The 22,236-nt window shown below is 49.1% G+C and overlaps 1 protein-coding gene across 2 annotated transcripts in view; it reads left to right on the forward strand.

The window, feature by feature from the left end:
* RIPOR1 (RHO family interacting cell polarization regulator 1) overlaps positions 1-22,236 on the forward strand; it is a 48,854-nt gene that overhangs the window by 10,581 nt on the left and 16,037 nt on the right. Inside the window, exons 2-4 of one of the 2 annotated variants that reach the window (XM_060288966.2) lie at positions 3,442-3,588; positions 7,026-7,134; positions 7,344-7,448. The gene's annotated coding sequence lies outside the window, so the exon portion shown is untranslated. Of the gene's footprint in view, positions 1-3,441; positions 3,589-7,025; positions 7,135-7,343; positions 7,449-22,096; positions 22,231-22,236 lie in introns of those variants that run through there. The other variant, XM_030863650.3, reaches the window with a different exon arrangement.

A 22,236-nucleotide genomic window follows, 5' to 3' on the forward strand; every position in this document is an offset into this window, starting at 1 on the left:
AAAACTAAGAACTTGGACTTCCCTGGTGGCGCAGTGGTTAAGAATCCACCTGCAAATGCAGGGGACACGGGTTCAAGCCCTGGTCTGGGAAGATCCCACATGCCGCGGAGCAGCTAAGCCCATGCGCTACAACTACTGAAGCCCATGCTACCCAGAGCCTGTGCGCCGCAACTACTGAGCCTGCAGGCCTAGAGCCCATGCTCTGCAACAAGAAAAGCTACCGCAGTGAGAAGCCCGCACACCACGATGAAGAGTAGCCCCTGCTTGCCACAACTAGAGAAAGCCTGCACGCAGCAACAAAGACCCAATGCAGCCAAATAAATAAATAAATAAAATTTTTTAAAAAAGAACAAAACCAAGAACTTCTGGGAATCCCCTGGCGGTCCAGTGGTTAGGACTCAGTGCTCTCACTGCTGGGGCCCCAGGTTCCATCCCTTGGTGGGAGAACTAAGATCCTACAAGCTGCAGGGCCAAAAACACCCAAAACAAACAAACAACTAAGAACTTCTGGTCATTAATTAAAGATAATTAAGAAAGTGAAAAGCCACAAACTGGGAAAAGAACATTACAATGCATAGACTCAAAAAATGACTCATGCAGAATTACATAGTCATTAAGGAAAAAGGACTTGAACAGACCCGTCACAAAAAAGGATTTCCCAATGGCCAATAAGCATGTGGAAAGGTGCTCAATGTCACTAGAGAAATTTAATTCATAGAGAAATGGGAGTTAAAACCACAATGAGATACTACTATACGCTGACTAGAATGACTAAAAGGTTGACAGTACCAAGTGTTGACGAGGATATGAAGTAACTAGAACTACTATACACTGACTAGATTGACTAAAAGATTGACAATACCAAGTGTTGGTGAGGATATGAAGTAACTAGAACCGGTAAGAGGTAAAAAGAAAACTGTGGGGACTTCCCTGGTGGCGCAATGGCTAAGAATCTGCCTGCCAATGCAGGGGACACAGGTTCAAGCCCTGGTCCGGGAAGATCCCACATGCTGTGGAGCAGCTAAGCCCGTGTGCCACAACTACTGAGCCTGTGCTCTAGAGCCCGCGAGCCACAACTACTGAGCCCATGTGCCACAACTACTGAAGCCCGCTTGCCTAGAGCCCATGCTCTGCAACAAGAGAAGCCACCACAATGAGAAGCCTGTCTGCCACGACGAAGAGTAGCCCCCGTTCACCGCAACTAGAGAAAGCCCATGTGCAGCGATGAAGACCCAACGCAGCCAAAACTAAATAAATTTTTATTAAAAAAAAAAACCGTGGTACAGCACAGGGAATATAGCCAATATTTTATAATAACTTTTTTTTTTAATATTTATTTATTTTTTGGCTGTGTCACGTCTTAGTTGCGGCATGTGGACTCTTAGCTGCGGCATGTGGGATCTAGTTCCCCAGTCAAGGATCGAACCCGGGCCCCCTGCATTGGGAGCATGGAGTCCTTCCTACTGGGCCACTAGAGAAGTCCCTATAATAACTTTAAATGGAGTATATTCTGTAAAAGTATTGAATCACCATGTTGTGTACCTGAAACTAATATAACATTGTAAATCAACTATACTTTTATTTTTAAAAATCTCCTATAAGCCACTCCTGACCTGTGGGAATATAAACTGCCTGTGACAAGTACTAAACTCTTGATAAATATGTTATTATAGGTTGCAAGTTGAGTTTTCTGAGCATGGAGCTAGCTACTGGGAAGGCTTAGTAGGGCATGCATGGATACTAATTCCCCTAGCCAGTGTTGCTGGTCTGTATTGTATAGTATTATCTATCAATACATGTATACGTTTACAGGATACCATTAGAATTCACTGTATCTCCAACCTTTCAATTAATGTATTTTGGTTAGTAGTGATCTTAATACCTTAATTCAAAAGGAATCAGCAGAATCACTGTTGGGTAATTATAACTCCAACACCAAACTTTCTCAAGCATTCCGTTAAAAAATCTCAGAGGAGCTTCCCTGGTGGCGCAGTGGTTGAGAGTCCGCCTGCCGATGTAGGGGACACGGTTTCGTTCCCGGTCCGGGAATATCCCACATGCCGCGGAGCGGCTGCGCCCGTGAGCCATGGCCACTGAGCCTGCGCATCCGGAGCCTGTGCTCCGCAACGGGAGAGGTCACAACAGTGAGAGGCCCGCGTACCGCAAAAAAAAAAAAAAAAAAAAAAAAAAGGTCCACATAAAAAAAAAATCTTTAAAAATAAAATAAAATAACATTTCCAGCACTGCAGAAGTCTTCCCAATTCCCCTCACTCAGTCAATAATGCCCCCAGAGTTAACCACTGTTCAGAGCTCCATCACCATTTATTACAGTTTTGTCTGGTTTTGAACATCATGTAAATGGAATCATACCATATTCACTCTTCTGTGGCTTGCACCTTTCAATGGCATTGAAAATGGTCGTTTCCCCAGCTTGCTATCAGGATATGTGTTCGTCTTGTCTCTTGTGACACTTGTTTTCTTCCCTGTCCTTGGGGGTGTCTTCAAGCTGTTGACTTCTGGGATTTGCAGATTTCACAATATGATACTACTTATTTTTTTGTCTGTAGGTTATTTCTCCAGGGGCAAAGAAAATAATTTCCTAAAATCCATATGAATGTAAAGAAAAGCAGTTTGTTATTGGTTGTTGGTGGTTTTTTTTATAATGCAAAATAAAAATAGTAAAAAGAAAAAAATGGTATCAATGAGATGACAGCAGTTGTAATGAACAGAAAGCTCGATTCAAACTGTCTTAAATTATAAACACAGTTTATTGGCTCATTTAATTGAACAGTCCTGAAGTAGGGCTGGTTTCAGATGAAGTTTGATACAATGCCTTTTGATTTTAGAAGGAGTTGATGTGGCAGACACAGCCGGTTGCCTTCCTAATACCTATTCCCCCCTCCTCCAAAAAAGAAGGCCATTTTTGTTTGGGGAAGTGCCTAGTTAAACAGACTAACTTTCTCAGATTCCCTAAGAGTTCATGGTGTCCCTGGGATACATTGTGACCCACAAGACTTACGTTGAGGGCTTCTGGGAAAGTTGCTTCTCTGGCAGAGGTGTCTCCCTTTTCTGCTTCTTTTCCCTTCAACTTCCTGCTGAGAATGTGAGTATAACGCTTACAGCTGTAGCCGCCAACTTGTGACCGTAAGGCAATGAGGCAACAACCTTGAGAATGGACTAGCTTGCTAAAGATGGTGGACAAGAGAAGCAGAGCATGCCTCCGCAACATTGTAAAGCAGTGGCACCAACCCTGGTCTGCCCACCTCCTGATATCTTATTGCATGAGACAAACATGAAACAAATATTTGTTTAAGCTACTGTTAAGTTTTTCTTTTACTTGAGACTAACCGCATTCCCCACTGATATCTTCAGTTTCTTTACATCTCTTGTGTACATCTCTTGTGGTAAATGCTTCATTCTAAGGCTTGGTTCCCTTTGTAGACACAAACTGGCTTCCAGCAGCCTCAGAAGCCTCCTGCTTCCTCGCTTGCATCCTACAGGAGAGATCTTTATCCTAGAATTCACTGGTCCTGGTTCTGAAAATCCTGCTGGCATCTACTGCTGGAGTCTGTGGCTAGAGAACTCACGGTGAGTTCCTCTGATCTGGGCAGGCCTGTTGGTCCTCCCTTGACCCCAGCTGAGCCCTTACAGACCCTGAGCATCCCTAAGATCAGCCTGTGAGTGACAAATGTCCTGACCTCCAGAGGCCTTGCCTCGTCTGTGGCCTTGGAGGTAGAGTATCACAAGGGACAGCACCTTCTGCCAAGGTCAGGGCCAAAAATCTGCCCTTGTAAGCCAGGTTTGGCTTTTGGCTTGGGCAGGTGTTGACTCTGGGCAAATTGCCAGCCCAGAAAAGAATGATTTTGGGTGTGAGATCTCATTCTTCCTCAGCACAACCTTGAAAGCATGTGCTCAGGGTGTTCTGTTGCTAAGATAGCAGTTGGGCTGTGTTCAGATGGTGCAGAGAGAGCTTAAACTGCAGAGGGTCTGGGTATCATAACAGTCTTGTCTGAGGTCACAAAGTTTGTAAGTGGTGGAGCTGAGTCAAACTGAGAAGTGTGACATTCCACCGAAACCCCTCGCAACCAACCATGATGCTAAGACACAATGACACTTAGGGTCATATATATATTTTTGTTTGTTTGTTTATTTTTTAACTTGACTTTAAAAATATATATTTATTTATTTATTTTGGCTGCGCCAGGTCTTAGTTGCAGCACGTGGGATCTTCTTTTTTTTTAGTTGTGGCATGCGGACTCTTTAGTTGCAGCATGCGCAGTTGTGACAAGCAGGATTTAATTCCCCAACCAGGGATCAAACCCAGGCCCCCTATATTGGGAGCATGGAGTCTTACCCACTGGACCACCTGGGAAGTCCCTATATATATTTTTAATACAGACCTCCTTTGATTGCATTGTAAGTACACAGGAATATTCTTCAGTTCCACAAAGAAATGTGCCTTCTCCCATTTTCCCTGAAGCGCATGACTCTTTGACCTCTCTTTTATTGTTATACTTATTTTGGAGACATGGGTACAGAGAAATAGTTCTCAACTTCAGCGTTGGCAATGGTTCAGGAGTAAGACTAAAAGCCACACACATACTCAATACTGGGGAGGTGTGGGGCGTGCTTGGCCTGAAAGGGGAAGCCATGGACACTAGGTGGAGATGTAGCCCCAGTGTTGCCAGAGCTTCAGATGTTTCAAGAAAAGCCAGAAAACTGAATTTTTATATGTTGCTTCAATGCTGGCTCAAAAAAAGCATTGTGCAGGTTCTCAAGTTCTCACTTCCAGTGTAACGGGAGAGAATTTTTGTCCTGGCAGTGGTTCTTTCTAGCCTGAAGTGCTGTGAGAACAGCAGTCAAGATTTCCTTCTTCCTGCACCACTGGTAGGAGGAAGGAAATACCACCTGGAGGAGGTGGTATTGGTATTTAAAGAGGGTTCCTAAAGGTGGATGGAGCGTTCTGAAAGGAAAAAGGTAGGGAGTGACCTCAGTGCAGCTTTTGCCCAGTTGTTCATCACAGGAATGCTACTGGGCCCTGCAGTTTCCAGCATCACAACCCCCTGTCCCCCACTTGTCCACACCCTCAGCTTCCAGGTTTCAGCCTCGAGGGGTTCAGCCCACGTCTGCCCTTCAGTTTTCTTCTTCCTGGGAACCAAGGAACAAGGTGTCCTCCCATGGCCTCCCAGTGAACTGGGCTGGGGCCTGCTCCCTGGGGTTGGCAAAGGGAACCACTAGCTCTTGGGGCCTTCCCCTTGAACTCAGAAGGTAAGGCAGCAGAAAGAAGGGAGGAGGGCCTGAGGATTCCCCACTGGGTGAGAGTCACCCTCCCCAGGCCATGCCTACTTTTCAGAAAGGGTAAGCCAACTAGGCTGGCTGCCTAGACCCCATACTTAGGTGGGCGAGGTATGGGGGGCAGCTACCTTCTATCTTGTGAACTACATCATCATCCAGTTTCAACATCATAAATAGCACAGCAGCCTCATCTTATGGGCCCCCTGATGTGATGCAATAATCACCAATATAATATTCTTACCAAAATTGTTTAACATGAATCTAATCTTGAGGAAGCAGTCAGGTAAATCCAGAATATGGTGCTAACAGGGAACTATATCCAATCTCCTGGGATAAACCATAATGGAAAAGAATATTAAAAAAAAAAGAATGTGTCTATGTATGTAAAACTGAGTCACTTTGCTGTACAGCAGAGATTGGCACAGCACTGTAAATCAACTGCACTTCAATAAAAAAGATAATAATAAAATATGGAAACAGAATGAGGTGCTAAAACTGGCCTGAACTCTTACAAAAAGTAATCAGACAAAAAGGCTGAGTATGGGGCAGAGAATACTCTTCTATATTAAAAGAGACTAAAAAGACCTAACAACCAAACATGTGAACCTGGCCTCCTGAACTAAAATAAAAATGCTGTAAAGGCATTCTTGAGACCAGTAGGGATGACACGACTGAATGGCTGCTTATTTCCTTGGATGTGATGTGGTGCTCTAATGGTGTAGAGTGGGGTCTCTCAGCCTCAACACTTTGGAGACAGATAATTCTCTCTTCTGGGACTTTAGCAGCATTTCTGGCCCCTGCCCTCTAGGTGTCAGGAGCACCGCTTCAGGTGCAACAAGTCGAAAAGTCAGAGATGGTTGAGAATTAGCAATGAAGGTTGCATCACATCATGAATTTACTAAAGAAACACCTTAAAATGGTTAAATGGTGAATTTTATCTTACGTGAATTTTTTCTCAATAAAAACTGTAATTTAAAAAATGTCAGGCTTCCCTGGTGGCGCAGTGGTTGAGAGTCCGCCTGCCAACGTAGGGGACATGGGTTCGTGCCCCGGTCCGGGAAGATCCCACATGCCGCGGAGTGGCTGGGCCCGTGAGCCATGGACGCTGAGCCTGCGTGTCTAGAGCCTGTGCTCCGCAACGGGAGAGGCCAAACAGTGAGAGGCCCACGTACCACACACAAAAAAAAAAAAAAAAAAAAAGTCTCCATTTGACATTGTCAAATAATCCCTGGGGGACAAAATCACCCCAAGTGAAACCACTGGTGCAGAGAGTACACTGCTGGGTGGGAAGGTTGGTGGGAGGGAGTGGGGCGGGAGAGGGAATGCAGGCCAAAGGATTGGGGAGGGAGATGTCTTGTTTGTAACTTACTTTCAAAGAGCAAATGTGGTAAAATGTTAACCGTTAGTGACACTAGGTGACAGGTGTGTGGGTTGTTCATTTGACTATTCTGTCAGCTTTCTATAGACTAATTTTTTTTCAAAACCAAAAGAAAAGAATTCAATTTGAAATTGTCTGTTTACAACATCCCAGCGGACCCATGACAGGTGCCAACTGTGCAGCCTCCCTTCAGGTACCGTTATCGGAAGTCCCTACATTGGTTGAGTTGCTCACATTCTTCTTGCTCCGAGGGACGACTTTCCTTACCTCACACACCTCTCTCTCTGCTCTCTCTCTCTGTCTTGCTCCCTTGCTTCCTCTCTCTGTCCCTCTTGCCCTATGTCACTCTAAGACTCCCTGAATATTTTGGCCCGTGCTGCACACCATGGAGAGAAAAGCATCCTATGAACCGTCATACACTCAGACTGGTGCTGATGATACGCTCTGTCAATTCCTTTGTGGTGAGTATTCTCTCCTGTGGTAGCTTTAAAACACGGTCACAAAACTCTTTAGCACTTGTTCCATTTAGAGACAGGGGTCTATGACCCCTCTCCTTGAATATGGACTCTGCAACTACTTAACCAATAAAATATGGTGGAAGTGACACTGTACTAGTTCCCAGATCTAGGCCTTAGAAAACTAGCATCTGCCATTTTCTGTCTCCTTTGAGATACTGCTCTTGGAACGCAGCTGTCACGCTGTGAGGAAGCCCCAGCCACCCTGTGGAGAGGCACGTGTGGAGAGAAGCAGCATACAGCACCAACTTGAAAGCCATGTGAGTGAGTTATCTTGGAAGTGGATTCTCCTACTCCAGCTGTGTGTGTTAGGGGTTAGGGGTGCGGGGTGCAGAGCTGAGCTGTGCCTGCTGAGCTCTGCTCATTTTGTAGATTCGTGAGCAAACTACATGGCTGCTGTGTTTCTAAGTCACTAATTTTTGGAGTGGTTTGTTTGCAGTGATAGATAACTGATGCATCCCCTACTGGGGGGAAGGGCTTGAAAGGCAGGAAGTGGGCCAGCCCTCTAGCCCCATAGCTAGGACCTAGGTCAGCACTTGTTCCTTCAACAAGTATTTATTGAGTAGTCACCAAGTGCTAGACACTATACCAGGGATTGAGGAGTTAGCAGTGAATGAGGTGGACCTACCCTGCCTGGGGGGCACAGCTCAGGCACAGTAATGAGACAACTATAGCCTCAGCTTGAGAATGGGGGAGGGAGAACTGTCTTCCTGGGGGAGAGTATTTCTAAGCTGAGACCTGACTCAGGAAAAGGAGTCACCCATGCAGAGAAGCAAGGAAAGGGCAGATGGAACACCATGTGCCAGTTCTGGGTAAGGTTGCCAGATTTGGCAAATAAAAAAAAAATAAAATTAACACCCAGTTAAATTTGAACTTCAGATAAACAATGAATACTTTTTTAGTATATACATATACCCCGTGCAATATTGGGGACATTCTTTTTTTTTTCTTTCTTTCTTTTTTGCGGTATGCAGGCCTCTCATTGCTGTGGCCTCTCCCGTTGCAGAGCACAGGCTCCAGACTCGCAGGCCCAGCGGCCATGGCTCACAGGCCCAGCCGCTCCGCGGCATGTGGGATCCTCCTGGACCGGGGCACGAACCCGCGTCCCCTGCATCGGCAGGTGGACCCTCAACCACTGCGCCACCAGGGAAGCCCGGGGACATTCTTATACTAAAAAGTTATTCATTATTTATTTGAAATTCAAGTTTAACAGGGAGTTGAGGTACTTTATCTGGCAACCCTAGTTCTAGAGCAAAAAAAGACAGAGGAGAAAAAAAACCTCTTGATTTCAAGGGACTGTTCAGGAAGCCAGATGTAGCACACAAACAAGGCCTGGCATGAGAGGTAAAGTTGAGCAGGAGCAAGGTCAGAAAAGGTCAGCTTGGGACTTCCCTGGTGGCGCATTGGTTTAGAATCTGCCTGCCAATGCAGGGGACATGGGTTCAAGCCCTGGTCCGGGAAGATCCCACATGCCACGGAGCAACTAAGCCCGTGCGCCACAACTACTGAGCCTGCGCTCTAGAGCCTGCGAGCTACAACTACTGAGCCCACATGCCACAACTACTGAAACCCACGTGCCTAGAGCCCATGCTCTGCAACAAAGAGAAGCCAACACAATGAGAAGCCCACGCACCGCATCGAAGAGTAGCCCCCGCTCACTGCAATTAGAGAAAGCCTGTGTGCAGTAACGAAAACCCAACGCAGCCAAAAATAAATAAATATTTTTAAAAAATAAAGAAAAATGGACCTTGCCAAGGTCCATTTTGAGTTTCACCCTGAAGCAGTGGGGAGCCATGGGAGGGTTTGGAGCAGGGGAGTGACAGACAGTTTTGTGTTTTAGATATTCTGGGCTACCATGTGAGAGAGATGGGAGCCTGTAGGCAGGGAAACCAGGAGGAGTCTCTTGCCCTGCAGTGCTCATACTCTGCATTGTTACCACAAAGCCATGAGAATGTTGCTGGACTAATCCTCCACTTTATATTTTTCTTTTCTACAATGTAAGTGTTTTAAGCTATAAATTTCTCCCTAATCACTGCCTCAGTATATCCCACAAATTTTATATGTTTAGTTTTTATTATCACTTCATTCAGAATATTTTCTAATTTCCTGTGAAATGTCTCCTCTGACCTACGGATCCTTTACGTGTGTTGTATGATTTCCAAATGTTTGAGATTTTTCTGTGAATCTCATCGTTATTCATGTTCATTTCCTTCCACCGTGGTCACAGAACATACTTGGCACATTCTTTGAATTTTATGAATATCGTTTGATGGGTGAACATATGGTCTATCATGGTGAAGGTAGCACGTTTGCTGGAAAAGAAAATGAACGCTGCAGCTGTTTAGTGTTCATAAATGTCCGTTACAGTCAGGGTAGTTGACAACGTTCTACTGTTCTTCTATGTATTTCCTTATTATTTAGTCCAGCTATTTTATTCTTTGATGTGTGGGGTATAAAAGTCTTCAATGATTATTATAGATTCGTCTAGTTCTTCCCTCTTCTGTCAGTTTTTTTCTTCAAATATTTTGAAGCTCTGTTACTGCATATACACACATGTATGATTATTATGACTTCCCAGTGAATGATTTTATCCATATGGATTTCCCTGTTTAGCTTGGATAACACCCATTCTCTTGAAGTCTACCACGTCTGATATGACTATTGCCACTGTAGCTTTCCTAGGCTCTCTGTCAGCTTGGCGTATCTTTATCCATTCTTTACTTTCACCTTATTTATGTCTTTATATTTAAAGTGAGCATAATTATAGACAGCATATAGTTGGGTCTTACTTTTCTGTTCATCGGAGAATCTCTGCCCTTGACTTGGCATTGTAGTACACTTACATCTAATTATTACTCATATTATTGATACGGTTGATTTAGTTCCATGATTTTACTATTCACTTTCTGTTTTTCCACTGTTTTTGTGCCTCTGTTCCTGTTTGGGTTTTGGAGGAAGAATACAAAATTCTCTTGTATTCTCACTGTTCCATTTATCAGGTGATATGGAAGGTTGCTAATTTCGAGTGATTTCTAGAACGAGAGTGGACTCTGCAGCAGGTCCAGGCTACAGTATGAGCAGTCCTGCCACTTATGTCAAACAATCAGGTAGATTCCATCACAGAGAAAGATGCTGTGGGGAGCCTTGGGCAAGCCCCAACAGGAGAGTCACAGGGACTCTCTTCTACAACATTAGAAGAGAAATTGCTGACCTTGGTTATTGACTGAGTTCATGACTGTGGGTCATCATGTGAACATGTGGCTAGACCTGCTTGTCATGAACTGGGTGCTGGCTGACACACAAAATCATTAGGTTGGCCAGGCCAAGCAGCGAGTCCGTCATTAATTAGATGTTGTATATCCCAGCTCAAGCTTAGGCAGATCCAAATAGTATAAGTAATCTCTATCAACAGGTGGCTCAAATACCAATGGCGCCTAACACTGTTGCACTGATACCTATCGCTCATCACACACCCATGCGTCAGGTGGGGTACCCAGCAAACGGCTCATAGAGGGAGAAAGCCCAAGCTTGGTTCAAGGACGTGTTGTTTTGGTGTGAAAGAAACAAACTGAAAATGAACTGCTCTTGCATTGCACCCCCAGCTGTGGGGGGAAATCTTCCCAGGGGAGAAAAGTTTGAGCAGTGCACCTAGACAGAGGTGAAAGCGGGACCTGCTTCACAGGCCTGAGAGCTGTTTAGTCACACAGGGCAACCTGCTCGAAAGGGTCCCACACTTGTTTAATGCCCTGCTGTCACCACCTTGAAATTCATGATCATTCTGAACAAGGTGCTCTACCTTTTTATTTTGCACTGAATCCCATAAAATATGTCCTGGGTAAAAGGTTCCAAGACCAGTGTAGAATAGCAGAATAGGGGACCCACAGTAGATAAGACTACCTTGACTGGTATGTGCCCTGATACCCAAGTGTGTGTGTGTGTGTGTGTGTGTGTGTGTGTGTGTGTGTGCGCGCGCATACAGCCGTATGGTACTTATTAGGTCCTCAAAAATGATGACTGTTGTTACTCTTATGTTATTGATGATGACTATGAAGATGATAAGAGTTATTGGACTCCTCCAGCATCGTTTTTCAAACGTTGTTTAACCCTGGTTAATTCACTGTCCACAAGCCATCCTTCTGCTTTGTTGCACTGAAAGGAAAACAATGAAAAAATGCAAAGCATTTTTTATTCAAGCAGTGCCTTTGATAACCCTCAGGATTTTAACACAAATACATACCTAGCCTTTCAAACACCCACTAAGATTTTTGGACACCCTCATTCAACCCCCATCCAACCAGTTGCATCAGCGGTTCCTAAAATCCCACCCCACACCCCTCCCAGCTGCCACAGATTCTCTCAGAATTCACATGGACCGGCACCCACACTCACCCAGGTCATCTGAGTGAGTGTGGGTGATGTCTGTACAATTCCCCACCAGTTCAATGTGAAAACTCCTGCCAGGGACAGCTGATGTGCAAGCTGCAAACTCTATCATTTTCACTTGAAAATTTTTATCACAAATTAGAAATTATGCATGTGTGTGATTTCTAGTGCCTATGAAGGATGTGAAGGCTTGGCATCTTGAAAGGGCATTAGATACATTCCTGTAGTTTTCTAGATTTCCAGGGAGAGCCAGAGGTTGTGATTATGTGGAAGGTTAGCAAGGAAACAAAGGTGAATCTCTGCCATTGTGGAGTCTGGAGGTTGGGGATCTGAAAACTCTGAAAGCTCTGAAAATGCCTTAAGGTGAGCCCCTGGGGATACAAGGGCCCTGGTTTAAGGAGGGCTGCCTATGTCAAGGGGAAACCCAGCAATTCCACCGCCTCTCGTGATACAACAAATCTGGGGTTTTAGATTTTAAAAAGCCAGGGCCAAGAGAGGATGGGGATGAAGGACGGTGTCACCCGCTCCTTTCACATTTTCTGCAAGAAAGAAATCCTTGTGGAGACGCCTGGCTCAGTAAATGAGTCACTGGCTTTATAAGCCAAGAGAGATTGGAAAGCAGATTCCAGGAAACAAGCAAGGAGGAAGCTTGGGGAAGGTTTTCAGCTTTAGTGTGAAACTGTCAAGTCTCTATGCTCTTGTGGGAACTCAAGGAGAAAAACAACAGTGAGAAAGACTAGAGAAATAGCAAGGGACCAGACAGGGCTCAAGTGAGAGCCTGGGCATTTGGGCAATTTGGAATGACTGATGGAACCAACTCTGCAAATTATCCAGGCAGTTTCAGAGAGGGAGAAAATACCCCAGTGTTCCAAGGCCTACCGTCATTCCTAATGCAATAGTTGATATTTATGAGCATCCATCAAGTTCCTGTGCTGGGCACTGGGCGTAGAGTAGTCCATGAGGCACCGTGGTCCCTGGTCCTACAGAACTCACAGCCGTTGAGTAAGTCATCATACTTGTGCCAAGTGACAAGGAGGAAGGTTCAGGGGTATGAGCCACTGTGGGAATCCTAGAAGGCTTCTTGACACCTAGGGTAGGATTGTCTAGACACACCGAAGGTCAGGCTAAATTTCAGGCAGAGGCCTGGATCAGAGAGAGCAGGGCTCCTTGGAAGAAATGAATGGCGAGCAGTTTGGGGGACAAAAGCACAAGAAAAGACTGGATGAATCCTTTCACTTCTCTCATTTCGGGTTATTTGCTTGCTTAGGAAATTTAGGGAGGTGCCTCTCCTAAGTGCCAGGCAGCCTATTTGGCACTTTGTTTATTTACAGAGCAATTCAATTCACCAGTGTTTACTGAGCTTCTTGAGCAAGTGAGCTGGCCCAGCCACGGAGCAGGCAGAGGGCACAGCAAGAGCGAAGGCCCAGTGGTGGGACCCCACAAAGAAGTCTCAGGGAAGAGCCAGGAGTCCCTTTGGGGCCGGAGTGGGATGGGGGAGCTGAGGCCTGAGGGAACACCAAGCTGATGTTCGGACCCCAGCCTGGTGGGGAGCAGGTTGAGTCCTGGAGAGACCCTTGCCCTGACAAGCCGAGGCCAGGTGGGGGAGGTCTCTCCTCAGCACATTCTCTTCTGTGTGACGCTGGAGATAATTAACCCAGGGGCCCTAACAGCTGCCACCACCCCCTTCAGGAATCCAAGTCCTCCCTGCATGACTTCTAGGCCACACTCCCGCTGCACAGCTCTGTGGGAGAAAGGAGTCTCACCAGTCTGCTTTCTGGGACAGCCTCCGCCACCTCTCTGGGCTCCCAAGACCCCAGGCTGATGGCTGCCTTCCCCCCAGGCCAGAGGCCTGCCAACTCTCTGCTGGTCAAAGTCCTTCGGGCCCTCAAGGAGACTTACTCAACTCACAATGGCATCTGGGGGAGCAGGGGAGCCCTGGGAGGGAAGGTAAGAGTCTTGGTTCCCATCCCAGCCTGGCCACTGGTTCACTGGCCTCAGGCATGGCCTTGCTCTCTCTGCAACTTGATGACTTTTGAGATCTAGGACCTCTGAATCTGAGAACCAGGCACAGTCAGGTGACTCGACCTAGAGCTAGTCTTGGTGTGGGATCCCTGGAGAGGAGCAGGTGGCCCTTTAGGGAGGGGAGGCAGACAAGGTCTGTAATGTGCGAAGCACAGGGCATTGTGAGAGTGAAGAGGTTACTGACCTGGCCTGGGGTCCAGGGAGGTATCCCAGAGGAAGTGGTGTCTGAGCTGAGACCTAAAGGGTAGGCAGGAGTTACCAGGTGAAGGAAACAGAAAAAAGATGCACAGAACAGCCTGTGCAAAGATATGGAGGCGTGGGAAAGCAGGATGTATTCACGGAACAAAGAAGTTCAGTCTGGCTGAGCTAGGACCTCATGGGGAGGAACTGGCCAGAGATGAAGGGCCAGCGGGGAAGTGAGAAGGGACAGGGTTTAATATGCAGAAGCCATCAAGCGGCTCTGTAGAGAATGGACCAGGCCGGGTGAAACCAAGAACACTAAGAGGCCAGAAAGGAGGTGCAGATGGTGCCCTGGCCAAGGGGCAGAGAAGATGGGGCAACTTGATGGCCAAAGAGGTGTCAGGGGAAAGGCCACCCAGACTAACCTGAGAACCTGGGAGGGAGAGCAGTTCTGAGGAGAAGAGATGGGGTCGACTTTATACAGTGAGTTTGGGATGCCCAAGGGTCATCTTAAGTGGGGAAATGGCACGAGAGATGGGGAGCAAAGACTCAAGGCATCACTGTGGGAACAGAAACAAGGCCCTGGAAGCTGTCAGGATGGCCTGGAGAAAAGAATCAAGGATGAGGGAAGGGGACCCAGCACCCTGAGGAGCCCACAGAGGGGCATGAAGAGATATAGCCAGAGAAGCAGCTAGAAATCCAAGAGGAGCAGTCACAGAAGCCAGAGGGAGTTTCAGAAGAGGAGGAAGATCATACGTGTTCAACACACGTGGATCAGGTCAAAGGCGGAGAGAACTGAAAAGTGGAGGGTCAGGGAACTTTTACAAAAAGGCCCAAGTCTGGAGGAGGTTTTAATGTGGTGGTGGCCTTCCCTGTGACCATGATATGCAACCAGGTCTGAGTGTGAGCAGGACCGCTGCATAGGGCTGAAGAGGCTGTGCACTGCACAGTCCAGTGACTATCCATTCACAAAAATGTGGCTTGGGGTAAGTGGGCACCTCCTGGAGTTTGGAGGTATTTTGTGAAGCCTGTTACTGCAGTGTAGAGACTTCCCACGTGGTGGCGCCAAAGACCAAGACTATGTCTTGGGCTTGGCTGGGGCAGGGGTCAGTTTGAAGATCGTTAGCCTCCAGGTCATTATCCCATGTGTGGAGGGTATTGCCAAATGCCTAGTGACTAGGCCTTTCCCCACCTCGACACCCTGCACATCTCTGTCAGAACAGTTCGCATAGCGGTAGGAACTCAGAAGTAAACTACACACCACACACTGGAGCCTTTGCTAGGGGGCCTGGTGAAAGAGTCCCAGGCAAGCAACTCATCCCAGGATCTGGGAGAGGCACAGATGTCCCTCCCACTTGTTCCTTAGGAGAAGGGAGTCTCAGGAAGGAAGGAAGAACGCCTGGCCCAGCCGGAGAGACACAGTCACCCCACCCCAGCAAGGCCCTGCTCACAGGTGCCCCTGGAGGCCAAAGCTGGATCACCCAGGACAGTGGCAGAGATAGCCCCACCTGGGGGAGAGTCCCCAGGGAAGTCACCTGTCGAGCCTGGCGACTCTGGACTAGAAGCTTAAACCCACCTGGTGCAGGGGCGGGCCTGGTAATGCCTGAATACGTAATGGCCACGTATGATACGTTTATTAAAAACCATTCTTTGTATAAGTAAATACAAAGAAGAAAAGAAAGCCACGTGAAATTATGCCCAGAGATGATGGCCACTGCTGGGACAGGCCTCCTGACAGCTCTCCAGGGCAATGGATACAGGTTTGACCGGAGGAGACTCCTGCTACAGGAGCACGGGTGTCTGTTCTGGTGCTTTCCCCCAGTCCTCTGTGTCTGTTGTGTTGAGCACCTTTCCCTATTCAGAGATATAAAACCCTCACTCCCTACTCTGCCTGACCTGACTCTGCCACCTCTCAGACCTTACCTTCTTTCCCTCTATCCTAGCCCACATGACTCAAATACAGCAAGGTCATTCCCACCTCCAAGCTGTTCCCCCTGCCTGGAATACAGTGGTCCCTCGGTACCCTCTGGGGATTGGTTCCAGGACCCCCTCACGGATACCAAAATCTGTAGACGCTCAAGTCCCTGTATCAAATAACGCAGTGCAGTCAGCCCCCGCAGATACAGAGGGTCGACTGTAGTCTTTCTCTGTATCATTTCGTGACTGTTTCCTTCTTGACATTCAGGTCTTGGCTTCAAAGTTACTGTCTCAAAGAGGCCTACGCTGACCACCCTGACTAAAGTAGCACCTTAGCCCCATCGCTCCAAATCGCATCACCCTGGTTTGTTTTCTCCACAGCTTTTCCTTCTTTCTGAAGTCATCTTACAGATATGTGAGCTTGGTTATTGTCTGTTTCCTTGGGCTGGAGTGTGAACTCCTTGAGAGCAGAGACCTTGCCTATCTGGTCTGCCTCTGTGTCCCCAGCATCCAGAATGATGCCAGGCGCATAGTAAGATGCTCAATCCATGCCCCACATCCATTTTCAGTGGCCAGGGGTTATCTCAGGGCACACACGAACCTCCTTCACCCTCTGTCTCCCACTGATGGTCACCAGGACTGTGCCATCCCTTTACCTCTGATTGAGCAAGCCAGCAATCAGTGTCCTTAGACACATCTTTTCTTGCCTGGATACCTCTTCCTTTGGGATAAATTTCTTTCTTTTTTTAAAAAATATTTATTTATTTATTTGGCTGCATGGGGTCTTAGTTGCGGCACATGGGCTCCTCAGCTGTGGCATGCATGTGGGATCTAGTTCCCCGACCAGGGACCGAACCCAGGCCCCCTGCATTGGGAGCACAGAGTTTATCCACTGTGCCACCAGGAAAGTCCCTGAGATAAATTTCTTTTACTTTTTTTTAAATTTATTTATCTTTTTAATATAAATTTATTTATTTGTTTTTATTTTTGGCTGTGTTGGGTCTTCGTTGACCTGCGCGGGCTTTCTCTAGTTGTGGCGAGCGGGGGCTACTCTTCATTGCGGTGCGCAGACTTCTCATTGTTGTGGCTTCTCTTGTTGCAGAGCACGGGCTCTAATCTCGTGGGCTTCAGTAGTTGTGGCATGCGGGCTCAGTAGTTGTGGCTCGTGGGCTCTAGAGCACAGGCTCAGTAGTTGTGGCGCATGGGCTTAGTTGCTCCACGGCATGTGGGATCTTCCCGGACCAGGGCTCGAACCCGTGTCCCCTGCACTGGCAGGCAGATTCTTAACCACTGCACCACCAGGAAAGCCCTAAATTTCTTGAAGTGGAACTTCAGGGTGAAAAGGAGGGTTTGCACTTGACATCCTGATATATACTGAAAAAACTACTCTTAAATACTCAAACCAGTTCCCATTCTCTACAAAGCATCCGCTTACACATCATGTCCATCACTGCCAATCTCAGAGGGCAAAAAAAAGTCTCTTGTTTACATTTGCATTGTGTTGATTATTAATGAGACAGAGTACCTCTTAAAAGTGCAATTTTCGTGAGTGAATGGATGAGTGCAGTTAAAGCATCAGAAAAGAGAAGTGGCTACAGGAACCGCAAGGTGAGAGTGCTAAAGCCAAGACTTAAACGCGGGCAGCATCCCTGGCCCTTGCCCTTTGACACACACATTGGGCAGTAGAGGCCAGGCTGGGACTGGAGGCAGGTGGAGGTGGTGGCAGGTCCCGGCACACCCACAGACCCACACTTAGCCCCCTTCAAGCCTGCATCTGCCCCCACCACCCACTGAAGTGCCCTAGCGGAGCACAGTGCCCTGGTCCCTCTCACATTTGATCTCTTGGTAAGCCAGTTGACCATCATCGCCTCAAAAAGCTGTCTCTAGCCTGGATACCTCTTTCCTCTACCCACATGTCCACCTGCCTTCAGGACAGCTCCTCCTGGATGGATAGTCCCCAGACCCCTCAGATGCCACCTGCCGAAAGTGACCATATCACCTTCCCCTAACCTGATCCTCCAGGCCTCTCCACATCACTGAAAAACACCCGTCACCCAGGCCCGAAACTCTGGCATGATCTGGGATGCTTGCCTCTCTAGACCTCACATCCCATCGGTCACCCAGCCGTCCATTTTGCCTCCTGAACATCTCTTGAATGTTTCCATCTCTACTGCCTCAACTCTGGCGCAGGCCACCATGACCTTGGCCGGGAAATGATAGCTGCCTCTACCTGCCCCCCTCCAAGCACTGCCTCAATGACCTTTGCAAAGCACAGATATGGCCACAGAATTCCCCAGCTTAAAGCCCAGGCTCCCCATCACCCTCCATGCTCCTTAGCCAGTTCCCAAAGCCCCTCGTGGCTGACCTCATCCCCAACACATACACAATTCTCCCACCACATTAAGCTTCTGCTCCCCGCCAGCAAAGGAGGCTGCTCCTCCCTCCTGTACCTTGAACTCTGCTGTGCTCTCTGCCCCAGATGCTCCTCTAAAGACCTACCCCCTGCCTGCCTACGGAGCCTCAACAACTTGCCCCATTCCTACAAAGCCCTTCCTAACCAGGACACACCTTCTCTCACACACATAAATGTGCACACAGACACAATCACAGTCGCACATTCACACTGGTGACATAAGAGGTGTAGAGACTCAGGGATGACCTGCCCTAATTGACAGTGAGTCCCCAAGCGCAGGGACTGGGTAGCCTCACCTCTGTCCACCCTTCTGGAACCCCCAGGGCCGAGCACACACCAGGCTCCACGAAAGCTTGCTGAATATCTGGCAAATGAATGAATGAATGTGTACATCCTATCTGAGGCATGTGAGCACAGGTGCAGTAAGGGGCAGACTTTATTCTGTCCCGTCACAGGAAGCTGGGGGGTGACATTGCACACCAGAGAGCTGTAGCCATGGGGGCTGTGGGGTGGGGCGAGGGAAGCTTCTGTTTTTCTGCGTTTTGGGACTTGAACTGCGTTACTTTCAAAAGTGGAACTAGCTGCACCATGTGTGAGGAACTGGAGTTCACTATGGTTCTCAGCACCCTCTGCCATCTATTAGAGGGATTTTTTTTCCTCAGGCCAGAGCCCATCCCTTCAGGAATGTGAACTGCTCAAAGGTAGAAATGGTGATGATTCGGTGCTCTGCCCTAGCTCCCAGCCAGCACCAGCAGAGCTAATACTCAGGGAATGATGCCTGACTCAGACAGAGCCAAACTAATTAGGATTCGGTGAGCGGAATTGGAGCTCAGATGCTGCCCCTTCTTCTGATCATGGAAAGGCCCTGCCTTCCCTGAGCCTCAGACGGCGCCTCTGTGAAATGGGTGTCAGCTGTGTCCTTCCTCCCCTGGCTCACTGGTTGCTGTGGAGAGGCCTGGCAGGCCTCTAGCACCCCATGATCCTCGGAGGCTGTCACTCCCTCAAGGCCCCTGAACAGGGGGAGAGGGCCAGGTGAAGCCTCAGGTGTCCCGTCTGCTCACTGCAGCCCCATCCATGCCTGGCCCTGATGGAAAAAGGATGGGGAACCAGGAGTGGTCACAGACAAGGACAATAGGCAGTGATGGGTACTCAGAAGGCGTGAGTGGGAAGCCAGAGGACACAGGTTTCTTGGAGGAGGTGACATTTGAGCTCTTTTCCAAGTGGATAAGGGAGAGGAGCATCCCAGGCAGAAAGGAGGCTGGGAGAAGAGACAGAGGCCAGAGAGTAGGGGCCATGTCCAGGGATCCGCAGGGAGGCTGGTGTAGTGGAAACAGAGCAGGAAGGGCTGGTAGGACAGGTGGGAGATGAGGAGGTGAGGTCATCTAAGGCCAGATCTCCTGGGTCTTGGAGGCCTCACTACAGAGTCTGGACGTATCCTGAGGGCATTGGGGAACCAATATGAACTGACTTATGATTTATTTTGGTTTTTTTGGGTTTTTTTGCGGTATGCGGGCCTCTCACCATTGTGGCCTCTCCCGTTGCGGAGCACAGGCTCCTGATGCGCAGGCTCAGCAGCCATGGCTCAGGGGCCCAGCCGCTCCGTGGCATGTGGGATCTTCCCGGACCGGGGCACAAACCCGTGTTCCCCGCATCAGCACGCGGACCCTCAACCACCGCGCCACCAGGGAAGCCTTGACTTATGATTTAAAAGATCACTTGAGGGAATTCCCTGGCGGTCCAGTAGTTAGGACTCCATGCTTCCACTGCAAGGAGCCCAGGTTTGATCCCTGGTTGGAGAGCTAAGATCCCACAAGCCACAAGATGTAGCCAAAAAAACCCCAAAAAGATCACTTGAGCTGTTGGGTGGACAACAACTGTAGGGTACAAAGGAGGCAGCAGGGAAGCCAGAAAAGACGGTGGCCCAGACCTGGGTACCAGCTGTGACAATGCAGAGATGTGGCCAGACGCTGGACAGAGAGACTGATTGACTGTGACGAGCAAGGGCGTTATCTATTACAATTGGGAATTTTCTGGAAGTGGAATTCCAGAATTCCAGGCCAAGAAAGAGTTCCTCAGACAGTAACCTGGTGAGTCCCCACAATCACCGCTGCCTCATCAGAGTCTCAAGCAATGGCACAGGGACAACTTTGTGCCACTGCCACCCCAGGGGCCAGCATGCTGCCCAGCCCTGAATGGTTAGTGGGTGTTTGTTGAGTGAATTAATAAACAACAGAGTTCTAATAGTGGGAGGTGAGATGCAGGGAGGGAACGAATCTGAAACATGTTAAGGAGGTAGAATCTACAGGACTAGGAGGCTGAATTAAGGTAGGGGTAGAGAGTGGGACGTCCAGGGTTCATGCATTTACTCATTCATTCAATCTCTCATTTGATAAATATTTCTTGAATTCCCACTATGAGCCAGGGACAGTGGTGATGAGGACATCTGTGGCCCCTGCCCCCACAGAGCTTAGAGACTCACAGTGAGGCAGGCTTAGGCGCGTGAGCACACACGGGCACACATGCTACCTGGTGGTGATGGGTGACATGAAGGCATGAGTCCATAGGACATGGGGACACAGAGTACCAAGGAGAGGCTGTCTTCAGAGAAGGTGGTCAGAGGATGCCTTGCTGAGGAGATGACTTTCCAGGTGGGCAGGGTCCAATTGGTGCCAGTTTTGAGAGCTCCAGATAGGCCCAGCCTCACTCGGGTGGGAGCCTAGGTGGACAGTGGTGCTTTGCAGAGATGAGAACAAAGGTGGTGAAGGTCATGAGATCTGGTGGGTCATCAGGGGCTCTGGAACAGGAGAGGGCTCTGGGCACAGGGGAAGGCTCAGGATGTTCAGCAGTGGACGGATGAAGTCCTGAGACTGGATGATATTTTAGGGTGGGGGCAAACAGAAAGAAGAACCCAGTCTCTGTAAGCAATCCCCAGGTCTACTGACTACAGAAAAGGGGGTGCTGTAAAGGAAGGCAAAGAGGAGGGGCTGGAGAGGGGGAGAACTGGGAGAGGGTGAGGTGTGTCTCTGGTAAGAGCTAGCGAGGGAGAGGATGTCAGTGCCCCCTGCTACCTCTAAAGGTGACAGACTACAGAGTGAAGCCTGAAGGGTGGGGTTGGAGAGGACCGGTGTTGTCTTATTGATGGCAGGGGTGGGGGAGTGGAGCTGGCCCTTTTACCCCAGTGTGAGGTCAGCTATCAGCTCCACCGTAACCCACTCCAGGGGAGAGCCAGGATTCTAGCCCCTCATTGGAAAAGACTGGGTTCTGGCCCACTTGGACAACATGTACCCAGACCTTGCCAGGGTCCTCACCCATGCTTCCAGAGCAAGGCCCGAGACTCCGCAGATGCCAGTACCCAGTGAGTGGTGACTGCGTGGCCTGGCTAAGAGCTCAGACTTACCGGTGTCAGATGGTGGCAGGAAGGACAGCCTGCCCCCACAGCAGGGAAACTGAGGCCGGCGGACGGGCAGGGCTCAGGGGCAGCGTCCAGACCCAGAAGGTGTCTGATGAGTAGCCTTCAGACCTTCCTGTTCCCCTCTCTGAAACTGGCCCTGATCCTTTCCTCCAACCAACTCAACCCAGCAGTGGTCTCTCCAGGACCTGTTTCACATATGGGGGCCTGAAAGGTCTCTAGAGCCCACGGAATTCAAGGAGCGAGCAGGCAGGCGAGGCTCTCCGGTGCACCGGTTTTAGGGTCTGCATGGGAAGGAATGGTTCCTTCCTGCCTTTGCTAATGGTTCTCCGAAAGTCGCCCTATTCCGCATATGTATCCGGATCCCGAGCAATGAGAACTCCCACCGCCCGCGTGTTGTCCAGGGTTCCCCCCCCACCCCGCCCTGTCCTGCCTCGCCCCGCCCCGTCAAGCTGGTGGACGCCGCCAGCCACCGGCCTGCCCCGTTAGCCTAGAGGGCGGAGCGAGCCGTGAGCGCCTCCAGGGGTGCGGGAGCCGCGGGAGCGCAGGGGGTGGGGCCCAGCTGGCCAGGGGAGGAGCGGGGCGTCTGGGCTGCAGGCGGCGGAGCAGAGGGAGGGGCGGGCAGCAGCGGCGGTGACCGCGGCAGCTGCGGCGCGACCCAGCCGGGCAGCGACCAGTGCACGGAGAGTGCGAAGTCCGCGCAGCCCAGCGCAGCCATGTGAGT

The sequence above is a fragment of the Globicephala melas genome, chromosome 19, assembly GCF_963455315.2.
Source record: "Globicephala melas chromosome 19, mGloMel1.2, whole genome shotgun sequence".
NCBI classification, from domain to species: domain Eukaryota; kingdom Metazoa; phylum Chordata; class Mammalia; order Artiodactyla; family Delphinidae; genus Globicephala; species Globicephala melas.